This window comes from Nelumbo nucifera, chromosome 2, assembly GCF_055504915.1.
Source record: "Nelumbo nucifera cultivar China Antique chromosome 2, China Antique-T2T, whole genome shotgun sequence".
Lineage (NCBI taxonomy): Eukaryota > Viridiplantae > Streptophyta > Magnoliopsida > Proteales > Nelumbonaceae > Nelumbo > Nelumbo nucifera.
In genome coordinates, this window is record NC_142650.1 from 69,051,989 (window position 1) to 69,065,619 (window position 13,631).

At 37.8% G+C, this 13,631-nt stretch overlaps 1 pseudogene across 1 annotated transcript in view; it reads right to left on the reverse strand.

Moving 5' to 3' along the window:
* Positions 1-257: 257 nt before the first annotated feature.
* The window catches only part of LOC104601519 (outer envelope protein 61-like), a 49,625-nt pseudogene continuing 36,251 nt past the window's right edge, over positions 258-13,631 (reverse strand). The window contains exons 12-14 of the transcript XR_016081919.1: positions 11,598-12,174; positions 10,721-10,864; positions 258-989 (exon numbers count right to left, since the gene is read on the reverse strand). The product of XR_016081919.1 is annotated as an outer envelope protein 61-like (transcript). The remainder of the gene's footprint in view (positions 990-10,720; positions 10,865-11,597; positions 12,175-13,631) is intronic.

The following is a 13,631-nucleotide window of genomic DNA, read 5'->3' on the forward strand; positions in this document are numbered from 1 at the left end:
TACAGGAGTTTTGGGTACCCCTCAGAGCAAACTTACAGCATTTCTTTGTTCATTTATTCAAAATTGGTAAATGGGTGGCGGTAATAGTTGGTCAATTGACCAACAGGCACTTGAGGCTAAATATGATTGAACGGAGATTTCTGGCAAGCTTTGATAAAAGCCATTTGAGTTGATTGAGTTAGATACTGACTGAAAAGGTAATGCAAGAAATATAATGGCACCATGCAATTTGTTAAATTAAGTAGAATTTCTTCCACTATTGACCAATGGGCACCAAAATCACCATCCCTCTTTAAACATTTGGAGTTTTGATATAGTTACACTACAAAATAGAATTAACTTGTAAAACATCATCCATCTGAGGAAGAACTGAGAAAGAATACCAAAATAATTAAAGAGAGTGACTGTTGCTACATGTTGACAGAGGTTGCTATATAAATGTGGTTAAAGAAATGATAACTTTTTCTATATCTCCTTCAAAAAAACTGATGGAAAAGAATATTCTCTCAATTTTCTCTAACTCAACCAAACAACAGATTTTTTTTCTTCCCTTTTCTCCCCTTTTCTATCACATTTTTCTTCAAAGTAAAATTTCTAAAACTTTGCCTTTTATATTTAATAAACAATTCCAAAGAAAACATCAAAATGTTGAAAAGAATGGAAAGAGTAGAAAACATGTTAGTATAGGAAAAGAAACAGAGCATTGGGTATCTTAACCCACTCAGGATCCCTTCTGAAGTATGCATCGCCCTCGAGCTAAGCTCAATAACATCATGAAGAATATGGATGTTTTGTCACATCCTACATCACTTATGAAGGAAAAATTAATTTGCCTTCATTGTCTAACTGCCAATGAAACCCAGTCGATGAAGGATGACTGCTAAAATGAGCATGCATATTGCAAGAATCACTCCAGGTCTCCCCAAGAGCCAGCTCTTTGCTTTCTTGGCACTTTCAACACCTCTTTGTATTTTATTTTCCCATTGCATCTGAAAAAAAAGCATTTGAATCAGAAAATGGCACTCAAATTATTAAACGGCTACATACATATTCAGGGATCAAAAACACAATTAATTAACAAAATCCACTAGGTTTATGACCTCGGGCATGCATTCTGAAGCCTTAGGCCTTGACCTTGCAAGGTGTACACCACTGCATCTCAAAGGAAGGAGTTTTTTTTTTTTTTTTTCTAATTTGTTACCAGGCCATTAGCTATAACTTAGTAGACCTCTAAGGAGCCAACCTCTTTGCCAAGACAAATAAAAAAATGTAAATAAAAGAAAAAGAATGAAGCTCTAGTTCTCTTTTTATTGTCTGCATGAAGCTAGAGAAACATGAAATCAAATGCGGTTTCTTGCAATCAATTCTACACTAGAGAAACATGAAATCTGTAAGTTTTTTTCTCAAAAAGGGCATGTTTCAATTTTTGTTTTTTATTTACTTCAATTTAATTTCTTATTTTTTCTGTAATATTGATTTCTAATCATCTTGCAAGTATTAGTTTTTGTTTGTATTCCAGACTTCTGGCATCTATTGCTAGATTGATTATTGAATTTCTGTGTTAACTTCATAACCTGCTATTTGATTTTACTTTTTTTTTTTTTTTGAGAAAAGATAACAGATTTCATTAGATCAAAAAAGGGGGAGGGATGTACATGAGGAGATGTACAAAGCCTTGTCAACAAAACAAAAGAGAAAGCCCACTACAAAGGCAAAGTATGATCACTATACAAAAAATCCCTTCCCAGCCCAGATTTAGCTAGACTATCAGCCACATGATTTAATTCTCTAGGAATCCATCTGAAGTTGCATTGTAAGTAGGAGGCCAGCTCCCTGATTTCAAATAGCAAATGAGATAGTTTCCACGGGTCCAAAGTCTGTCCTGAAGCCCAGCTTATAACATTCCTTGAATCTCCTTCGACTGCAATGAGACAGAACTGATGAGATTTGGCAATTCTGAGGCCCTCCAGGAGGGCCCTAGCCTCTGCTTCTGACGCATCAGCCACCTTTGCAGGGCCACTAGAGGCCCAAGTCACATCTCCATTCACTCTTTTGATCAAGCCTCCTTTTCCAGCATTTGAGCTGTTCTCTGCAGACCTCCTAAAGCTACCACCAAAATTCAGAATAAGCTCACAGTCTTGTCTTGGGGTGATTTTCAAGGGAGGCTGAGGATGAAAAGGAGAGGTTGACAGAAGGGCTATCCAATCTCTTTGAATGTCATTCCAACTGATTCCCTCAAACACTTTACTATTCACCATCCAGCTGCTAATGTTGGCTAGGATATGGTCTCTAAGAGTCTCCAAGGAGGAGTAACTCTCATCAAATAATCTCCTATTTCTTTCCTCCTAGATGGGCTGGTGGTTAAGTGCTGAATGAAGGAAGAGGTAGTGAAGGAACCATTTGGGGTTAAGGACCAAATAAGCTTGTCCTCAGTGGAGGGGGAGATGAAAACTTCTGAGAGAAGGGAGAGTAAGGAGGTGATCTCTGGTACTTCTGAGTCTCTCTGGTAACTGATCCCCTTATTTGTAAAGAAAATAAAGGGTAGTTTTGTAATTCTACTATATTTTATTATTCTTTCTTGTACTGTAATAGGCGTGTACATTAGTATACAGCTCTTTTATTTTCTTTATAAGGACAATCTTGTCCATTCACTTAAGTTTAATATAAATGCATCTTTTCTGGGTTGGTTCAATCAGATTGATCAACCCTAACAGATCTGAAATTGTGTTTCTCTTGTAGCTCTTTCATCTTCTCACAAACTGACATGGTATCAGAGCAAGCTGCTCTTTGGTCCACTTCTCTTCTTTCTTGATCAGTTTGAGATCTATCATCATTGCCGATTGGTTATGGACTGTTTTGGTCTTTCTAGGGACCGTTTCTCTGTGTTTTGAGCATCTAGTAAGAGAGATTTTATCAGATCTCTCTCATTAGATATCATTTTGCAGTAAGATTTGAAAGGAAGTGTCGCCTAGACCTCCTCATCATATTCTGAAATTTTTGTTGAGATCAGAGAAGTTTTGAGAGAGATCTATACATCTGGGCGGCTTTCCTTTTCTGGACCGTGTATCCAGTTTTCTCCCATTGCTGGATCTTGGACAATCTCTTGTGACTGTAAGAGGTTTCTTTTCTCAGTTTTTGACTCTCTTGGATTTGATTACTGCTCATCTTGCTTGCTTCGATCAGCTTTTACTTTGAATTCTTTTCAACATGGCTTTGGAAAAGAATGAAATTATTTCTGTTAAGTTTGATGGAAGCAACTATTCTCTCTGGATGTTTCATTTTCAGTATTTTGTTGAAGGGAAATGTATGTGGGGTTATATTGATGGTTCCACTCCCATGCTTGACGCTAGTGATGTCAAAGGGCTGAAATAGTGGAGAACTGAGAATGCTCAGGTTACTTCATGGATACTTGTTTCTATCTTTATGGATGTCAGTATTCCGATGAGAGGTCTCAAATCAGCCCATTACATGTTCGAGTACCTTGAAAAGGTCTATCAACAATCGAATATGTCTAGGCAATATCAAATTGAAATTGATATCTTCTCTTATGTTCAAGGGGAGAAGCGAATTCAGGAATACTATGCAGGGTTTTTGAATCTTTAGACTGAATATGAACTGGCTTATTTTTGGGATCTGTCTACAGACTGTTGTTTGAAAACTATGAAGAAACACCTCAACAAGAGAAAAACCATGCACTTTTTGATGCACCTTAGGCTTGATTATGAGAATCTACACTCTAGTATACTCAGCAGAGAGCCGGTGCTTGATCTTGATGAAATTCTTAGAGAGTTGTTAAGGGAGGAAACTCGTCTTCTTACCTTGTTTGCACTAGATCAGAAGAATGAACATGGGATTGATACAGTGTTTTTAGCTACCAAACCTAAAGGCAAGAAAGACTTCTTGAAGATGCAATGTTATGAATGCAAAGAATATGGTCACGTGGCATCCCACTGTAAGAAGAAAAACTTTTGTACCTACTGCAAACAGTAGGGACACATTATAGTGGAATGCCCAACTAGGCCTTCCAAGAAAGGACAACATAAGACTTATCAGGCCTTGGTTGAACCTGTTTCTACTGATACTGTCGCCTCATCATCAGCTCACAAGCCAGATGCATAGGGAAATCTGACTAAAGAAAAGATTCGTGAGCTCATGTCTTTAGCTATTTCCTCTGCTTTTTCTGCTTTTGGACTAGCTGGTAAGTTTGCTTATTTGTGTTCATCTCCTTTTCACATGTGGATTATTGATTCTGGGGCCTCAAATCACATGACTAAGGCCTCCTTTGGTCAGTCTCCTAAACCTTACACATCTGTTAACTATATTATTACTGCTAATGGTGATTCTCTACCTGTATGTGATAGTGATGATTTATTTTTGTCCACTTCTGAGTCCAAACCCTTACATCTTCCCAAAACCTTCTTTGTGCCTAAATTGACTACTAGTCTTATGTCTGTTGGGCAATTTGTTGATGATGGTAATAATGTCTTATTTACTCGTGATGGTTTTTTTATCCAGGACCGACACATTGGGGAGCTGAAGGGGAAGGGGTGTAGGCTTGGAAGGCTGTTTGCTCTGGAATTCGAGAGTAAGAGAGCTTCACCGGACTCCTGTTTGTTGTATATTACCCATAGTTCTTCTGTTTCCTCTTGTAATAATGTGTGGCACTTATGACACAAAAGTTTGGGTCACACATGCTAAAAATTTGGATTACTTATTTTTTTCTAGTTGTTTGCCTATGACTACTTCTTCATTTAAGAATGCTGATAAATCCCGTTTAACTTGCTGCCATAGTAAAAGTCATGTTTTACCTTTTCCATCTTCTATTGAACATGCATCTACACCTTTTTACCTTATTCACAGTTATGTGTGGTCGCCTCCAGTTATTTCACGCTTGGGTTATAAGTATTTTGTGTTATCCATTGATGATTGTATTCGATACACATGGGTTTATTTCCTTCGAAAGAAATCAGAAGTTTTATCCATGTTTAAGGACTTTCATGCTACGGTAATGACCCAGTTTAAAAGTACTATAAGCATTTTGAGGTCAGATTTAGGGGGAGAGTACTATGATGGTGAGTTTCAAATATATCTTAAACAACATGGTATTCAGTCCCAGAGATCTTGTCTTAGTACTCCTCAATATAATGGAGTATCGGAGCACAAGAATCGTCACATTGCTAGTATGGTGAGATCCTTGATACAAGACTCTTATGCTCCCCTTACCTTCTGGGTGGAGGCGACCCACACTACTATTCATCTCATCAATATTCTTCCTACATCTATCCTTGGAAATTCTTCTCCCCATCAATCCTCATTCCATTGCCCACCAAACCTATCCATACTTCGTGTCTTTGGATGTGTTTGTTTTGTCCATCTCCCTCCCCATGAACGCACTAAGCTAACAGTTCAATCAGCTATGTGTGCATTTATGGAATATAGTATGGAACACAAGGGATTTCTTTGTTATGATCCCAAAGTTTGTAGGTTGCACATTTCCCGCAATGTCATCTTTCTTGAGAACCTTTCATTCTTTGAACATATTAGTAAATTGCCTGCACCATCCATTTCTATTCTGCATAACTTTGGCTCTACAAGTGATTCTCCTTCTTCATTTTAGCTACTTCAAATGTATTTCAGGAAGCATCCAGTTCACCCATTGCCTATGCCTCCTCCACTTCCAGCAACAGTGATTGGTCATTCCTCTCCATCCATTACTACTATAAGTATAGATTCTCCTCTTGAGGATTTACCTTCATCTATTCCTTTGCGTCGGTCATCTCGTATTTCTCGTCCACCTGATCACTATGGCTTCTTTTCTAGTCATAGCTCTGTCTCAGTTGTTCTGTCATCCACAGATATTCCTAAGTCTTATAGCTAGGCCGTAGCAGTTAAGCATTGGAAAATGCTATGGATTCAGAGGTTCAAACTTTATTGGAGAATGATACATGGGATCTTGTCTCTCCTCCCCCAGATGCCTCCATCATTGGTAACTGGTGGAATTACACCGTGAAACTCAAATCAGATGGTACTTTGGACAGATACAAGACCTGTTTGGTTGCTCAAGGCTACAAGCAAGAGTGTGGAATTGACTATGATGAAACTTTTACTCCTGTGGCCAAAATGACAACAACCCATGTGCTATTAGCCATTACTGCTCTTAGACAATGAATAGTTCACTAGATGGATGTCAAGAATGCCTTCCTCCATGGATAGTTATAGGAGACAGTTTATATGAAACCACCTCCCGGATACTGTGACAACCCTTAGTTGGTGTGTAAACTGAAGAAATCCCTATATGGTCTTAAACAAGCTCCACGAGCTTGGTTTGACTACTTCCATACTATAGTGTTGGAGGCTGGTTTTCAGAAGAGTGCTTCAGATTACTCTCTTTTCACTCTCAAGCGAGCTCAGGGGTTGACTCTTCTTTTAGTTTATGTTGATGATATCCTTATCACTGGAGATGATGTGGATGGTATTAACAAACTGAAACTTCTGCTTAGTAGCTCCTTCAAAATGAAAGATCTTGGGCCAATGACATACTTCCTTGGGCTTGAAATTCAAAGATGTCATCAAGGTTATTTTGTCAACCAACAGAAATATGCCTTTGATTTGGTGACTCTTGCTCGCTACCGTGAGTTAGTTTGTATCTACTCCACGTCAGCCTCACTATTCTGCAATTCTCCGGATTATTCATTATGTCAAGGGCACACTATAACATGGATTATTTTTCTCATCCTCTTCCTCCACACAACTTCGAGCTTATGCAGATGCCGATTAGGCAGGTTGCCATGACACTCGTTGCTCTATTACTGGCTGGTGTATATTCCATGGTGATTCCCTTATTTTTCGGAAATGTAATAAACAACAAACTGTTTCCAAGTCATCTACTCAAGCCGAGTACAGAGCCATGTCCTCAATATGCAGTGAAATAGTCTGGCTTAAGGCACTACTTCATGACATGGATATTGATCACTCATCTGTCATTCCTTTGTTTGCTGACAACATGAGTGCAATTAAGATTGCATCCAATCCCGTATTTCATGAGCATACTAAACACATTGAGGTGGATTTTCACTTCATTCGTAACCTTCTCCACGCGGGTCACATCTCTCTCCCACATGTTTCATAAGGTCTATAGCTTGCGGATCTCTTCACCAAAGCTCGACATAATTTTCTTGTGGACAAACTGATGCTTATACCCTAGCATCAATTTGATGGGGAGTGTAGAGAAAATAAAGGGTAGTTTTGTAATTCTATTGTATTTTATTATTCTTTCTTGTACTGAAATAGGCGTGTACATTAGTGTACAGCTCTTTTATTTTCTTTGTAAGGACAATCTTGTCCATTCACTTAAGTTTAATATAAATACATCTTTTTTGGGCTGGTTCAATTAGATTGATCAACCCTAATAGATCTGAACTTGTGTTTCTCTTCTAGCTCTTTCATCTTCTCACGAACTGACATTATTAAGGTAGCAGAAATAAGAACTTGTTTTTCATGCACTAGCCTGAAGAGAGTAGGGAAGGCCTCACAGAGAGGAATGTTTCCCCACCATAGGTCTGTCCATAATTTTATAATGTTTCCATTTCCTACTTTAAATCTAATCATGAGAGAAAAAGAAGCAAAAGAGTGGAGGATACCTTTCCATGGATTTTGGGAGGAATGAGCCGGTAAGGGGAAAGAGTTGCCCTGTCCCCAACTACTTCTATCATATTTACTGCAATTACAGAGGCCCATAGAGAGCTTCCGTTTTGAACCTCCAAAGCCACTTCCCAAGGAGAGCCTGATTTCTTTCTGCGATGTGACCCAACCTTAATCATCCTTTCCTTGCCTTGCACACAACTTTCCAATTTACTAGGTGGCATCCTTTCTCTCCTCCTCCCTCCCATAGGAAATCTCTTTGTATTTTTTCCAATCTATTTCTGATCTTAGCAAGAACTTTGAAGAGGGAGAAGAAGTAGGTGGGGAGATTTGAAAGTGTGGCCTTGATGAGGGTTAGTCTACCACCTTTGGAGAGATAATTTCGCTTCCAAGTGCTCAACCGTCTCTCACATTTCTTAGTGACAGCATCCCAAAAACTTATAGATCTCGGGTTTCCCCCAAGGGGGAGGCCCAAGTATGAGAAAGGGAGGGACTCCACCCTGCAACCCAAAGCATCCTTTAGTTCTGTCATCAGCTAAGGAGGGGTATTAATGCCTATAATACTGCTTTTTCTCTAAATTTGTTTTCAGCCCTATTACTGCTTCAAAAATTTCAAGATCCTCTTCAAGTTTAAGAGAAAATCTTTTTTTGCTTCAATAAAGAAAATGGTATCATCTGCATATTGAAGGTGAGAAATTTGGATATTCTCTTGCCCCACCGAAAAACCTTTTATAAGATCGTATTCTAAGCCTTTTTCATGAAGGCATCCAGAATGTCTGCTACCAAAGTAAAAAGGAGAGGGGAGAGCGGGCAACCTTGCCTTAAGCCTCTGGAAGTTTTGAAGTAATCAACTAAGGAGCCATTTACCAGGATTGAAAGCCAAACCGATCTAATGCACCCTTTCGTTCACTTAATCCATACTTCCCCGAAGCCTTTGAGTTCGAAGATCCTCCAAAGGCAATCAAAACCCCACTTAGCCTTTTCTTTTTCCTATCCTCCACTACTTCATTCGCAATCAAAATCCCATCCACAATTTGTCTCCCTTGGATGAAAGCACTCTGAGTAGATGCTACCATTTCATTCAGGACTTTCTTGAGTCTGTTTGCCAAGGCTTTTGCAAAAATCTTATATAGACTGTTTAGTAAGCTGATAGGTCTAAAATCTGACACTCAGACAGCCTTCCTTCTTAGGGATAAGTTTGATAATAAGATTTTACTTTTAATTTTATTGGTTATCAAAATGGTTTATAAGAAATGGTTTCAGCAAGTAATCAAATAGATAATTTTCAATCAAATTAATGTGGTGTTTTACTGAAAATTGAATTCTTGTTGAAGGTATGCGCATAGAATATAACATTAGATCTTATTAAGGACATGGAAGTATGGCAAAGAAATTTAAAGGTCTACTAAAATTTAGGAAGTCATACATGTAATGCATTAACAGGATTACATTAGCAGTTTAGTTTTTCTTTTTTATGTTGTTTTATGATTTATGAACTTCATCCGCTTTCTTTGAAAACTTTTTTGAGGCATACACCTCAGTATGCCTTTGAGGCTTATGCATTAACTCTTCAGGCCCAACTGCCTCTCCTCTTCCTTTTCCTTTTAAAACCTTAATTCTAAGACAACTCAAAGAAAGACACAAGTATTCTAGTAAGAACGAGTTATTCAGAAAGTTCATATAGGACTTCAGGCACAGGAATACCCAGGTAGACTGAATCCTTGTGGCAAACTTCTGAGCCAAGAAATAAACTTAACATTTACAACTACAATCCCAAGTTCTTCAAACTAGTGTAGAGAAAGTCATGTTAACAAGGCAAGAAGTGTAAATAACAACAGACAAAATATATAATTTAAGGTGGAAGGAAATCCTACATGATGGTGCTCGTGTGGTAAAAATGATCATGGGGCCTAAAGTCCCATATGCATGGCCGGATTTATTTGATCCATACTGACTTAATCTATATATCACCTGGCAGATGGGAATGGTCTGAAAATCATACTGTTACATATGAGTAACTTGGAAATATTTTCACCACCTATATACCTCATGCCTTCATCCATGTTAAATTATAACACTAGATCATCAGTATGACTTAGGGTATGTCCATTCAAAAGAAGTGGCTCAACACTAGATCATCAGTATGACTTAGGGTATGTCCATTCCAGAGGTGTTGGTGCCTCTTTCAGTGGAAATAACCTAAATATGGACCCAACAATCTTAACTGTCTATGGCTCAAATCTTTTATGAAAAGTTGGTTGTAAGCCATTAACCAAATACTTTTTTGACTCCATAATAGCAATTTGCTAATTAAGGAGAGTGCAAAACAGTCCAGATCCTTCAATATAGTCAATGTACAAACTTGCTATCTTGTTATTAAGGAGAGTGCAAAACAGTCCAGATCCTTCAATATAGTCAATGTACGAACTTGCTATCTTGTTATTAAGGAGAGTGCAAAAGTTGAATTTTTAATTTATTTTGGAGGGGGTTTGTATTTGTAATAATTGTATGGTTCTATATTTTCAAGAGACGAGATATATGACAAAATCACATAGAACTTTTTTTTCTTGTAGCACTGTTTCATGTCCGACAGTGAGAAGTTCCTTAAAATGGGCAAGGACATTTTTTTTTCTAAAAATATCCTTGAGCACTGCTAGAGCTACAGTAAGCTTCTCATAGAAGCAGGTACCAATGCCTTGAGCACCAGATATAAGGCAAACCTTTCTGCAGCCCAATGTTAAAAATAAATTGATGAGACACTGGTTCCCACTCTATGTCTTTGTGTTAAGAGCATGCATACCCACTTATGAGAGTTCATCATATTGCTAGTATTCTCCTTTATGGATTATAAATGAATTTTATAGAGATATATGAAGAAAAAATTACACTAGGGAAGTGGGGCTACACAACGTTAAGTGCCCTTTCCCAATTGAAAGAGATATGTCTTACCTAGCAGAAGTGGGAGCAAAGAGAAAAAAGATATGTAGTTATTAGGATACGAGAATCTTCTTCATTGAATCAATCACAAGACAAAATGACTAAAAACATGAAATAGTAACAAGGCACACTAAGAAGGTACCATTCTATCTAAGTCCTCTGGTGATAAGGAGGACATCACTTGTTGAGCCTTTTCTGGATCCTCTCGTGAAAGCTTCATTCCAAATTGTTCACTCATGGTGGACATCATCTCTGGGCTCATATTTTTAATAATTGATGTAAACATCTGCCATTTGTGTGCATTCAAAGATTTTAGAAACAAAGGGGAAAAAAGATAGCCAAAGGAAAAAGAAGAGGACTGGCATGACACTATCAAAAATGTTGGTTGTTTAGTGCGGAATTTGTCTCCCTAATTCGTTCTTTAGAATAAATGGAGTTCTCTTATTCTTCTTTAATAAAATTTCATTTATCATCATTGCTGATAATAATTGAAAAAAAAAGAACTTGCAAATCCAGTAAATTCTCAGGGAGTTAAAATTTATTATGGATGGCTTCGCCAGATTAGATGTGAAACAGGTATTTTTGACAGCAATATCTCTATGCATCTCACAACTTCGTTTTGAGAATGGAGACAAATTGGAAATTTTTGAATAGCATTTTACATCTTCTCATGTACGCCTATTACTAAAATGCTGAAGGTTAGGTCAATCTCCAGCCCAGCCTCCCAAGACCCCAGATAGCCTGAATCAGCTCACCAATGGCCTTTTTATCTTACATTCTCTTATTTACTCATATTTTCTCCTTCAAAGGCTTAAATTAACCTTCCAGTCCTTTCCCAAAAACAAGAAGGAAAATAAGAGAAAGATTCTTATAATAAAGGGCCATTACTCAATGTTGGTCTCAGCTATATGGAGTCTTGGGAGGAGTGGGCTGAATATGGACCTATCCCTTGGCATTTTTGGAGCAAAAGTTTGTATAATGAATAAGAAAATATAAATGAATAAATCTATAAAAAGTACCTGCTGCATTGCTGGATCTTTCAATTGATTTCTCATCTGATCTTGCATATCACAAGTTGAAGGTGGGAAATTTGGAGGAAAGGGATCCATTTCAAAATCTGAGAGCAACCTACAAGATCTACTCTCACCCACATCATGATTCTTATTAACAGAGGAGACTCCAGAAGGCACTGAGACTTTTAATGTTTTATCGGATATAGGCCTCTTATTTGTCATTGTCATTGCTGTTATAACTGAATCTCTCTCTTTCAAAGAAGAGGCAAGTTGAAAGATTTTCTGAAGCTCATATGGTGACATTTTACTCGTCATATCAGCAGAAGTCTTTGGCACATCAGGTGGGAGTGGTCCAGAATTTGAGTTCTTCATCCTCATCTCTGAGTCCCCCTCTAGAAAATATGGGTTTGACCCTTGAAAAGAGGAAGCCACTTGGAGAATTTTCTGAAGTTCTTCAGGTGACATATTGCTAATCATATTTGAGGCAATGTTAAACATCTCAGGGAACACAGTTCCAGAATTTTCAGAATTCAAAGAAGCAAGAGTTTCAGGATCAACATTTGAAATGAAATTATGGAATAACCTGTAAAATACAAGCATAAAAAAAGATGATGAATCTTTACTAGATGTCTACATGGTTTTCATTATAAATGATTGAGAAAATTAAAGATTTCCTTTCATACAAGACTAGTAAAAAGCATGCATGACAATATTAAGATCATAATGTTAATTTGGCTACAATAATTGCTGGAACGATACAGTGCTCACTGTTCAGAAACCTCAAATTGGCAAGGAAGAGCTAGGTTAAGTAATGTGAATGATAAAAATGTTCACATTAACCTGATAACACTATTGTTGTAATGTGTAGTTTAGTGAAGCTGGGGTAGTATGATCCATAGACCTTGTTATGTTCTATGTAATAAAATAAGGAGTGGGCACTGCCACTCTGTTCCTTTTTGGCTCTCTATTCCTTTGATTCTTTTCTATCCTCTCTTTCTTTGTTCCACGACTGTTATCATGGTATCAGAGCATGTCAGGCAGGGATTTGGTTGACCTGACATTCCTCCTTTAAACAATCTATTCCTATCTCTGTTCTGGTGATTAGAAAGAATATGGATTTTTCTGTTTTTACATTTGAACTGATCGAAGACAACAAGTTCTCCATTTTTATTCTTTTTCTCCTTGGTTGTGATGCCAAGAGCATTCTTTTGTTGATCTGGACATAACATATGGAGATTTAAAGGAGACTATTTCAGAAATTTTTTCAAGTTATGTCACAGCTGACTAATGTATACTAGATTTGTTGGTCATTGAAATGTATAGGGGTATCCCTGAAGTGTTGAACGTGTGGTTTCTGAAAGTTATTTATATCCTGTGGAGGCTGTAACAGAGCTTTTTAGTTTTTATGTACCTGATCTAGAGAGGGTGTAGTCTTTGTGATTTGTTTGTTCTTTGATAGCTGTAGCTATCTATTGTTGGCAGTTTTCTAATCATCTGAGTAGTGTTTGTGGATTGCTGATAAGATCTGCCTGTCACAAGAGCTTCTTCAAGGGAGAGCTCGTTCCTCCTACAGAGTGCAGAGAGAGAACAAGATGAGGAATAGGGATGGTGCACTCAAAAAGGCAATATCCTTTAATTCCTTTATGATTGTTTATAGATATTACATCATGTGGGAAGCCTTTCAATTGTAACTAATTTGTTGATGTGGTCTGTCTCTCACATAGGTCTTCTGGTATGGCTGAACAGAGATCATGTGAGTGGGCCGAGTGGTAGGGGTGGGCCATGAGAAGCCTTTCAATCTCCTTTGTTGATGTGGTCTCTCACATAGGTCTTCTGGTGCCCATCAGATGATGGTGACACTGTCTCTGATGTTAAGTAGTTAAATAGGTTAGTAGAAAGACTGCTATACTTGTCCTTGACCAGGCCTGATATGGATTATGTAGTGGATGTTCTTAGCCAACATATGCATGCTCCCAAAGCCACTCACTTTGCTATTTTTGAGATGGTTTTCAAATACTTAAAGAAACATCCAAGGAGGGG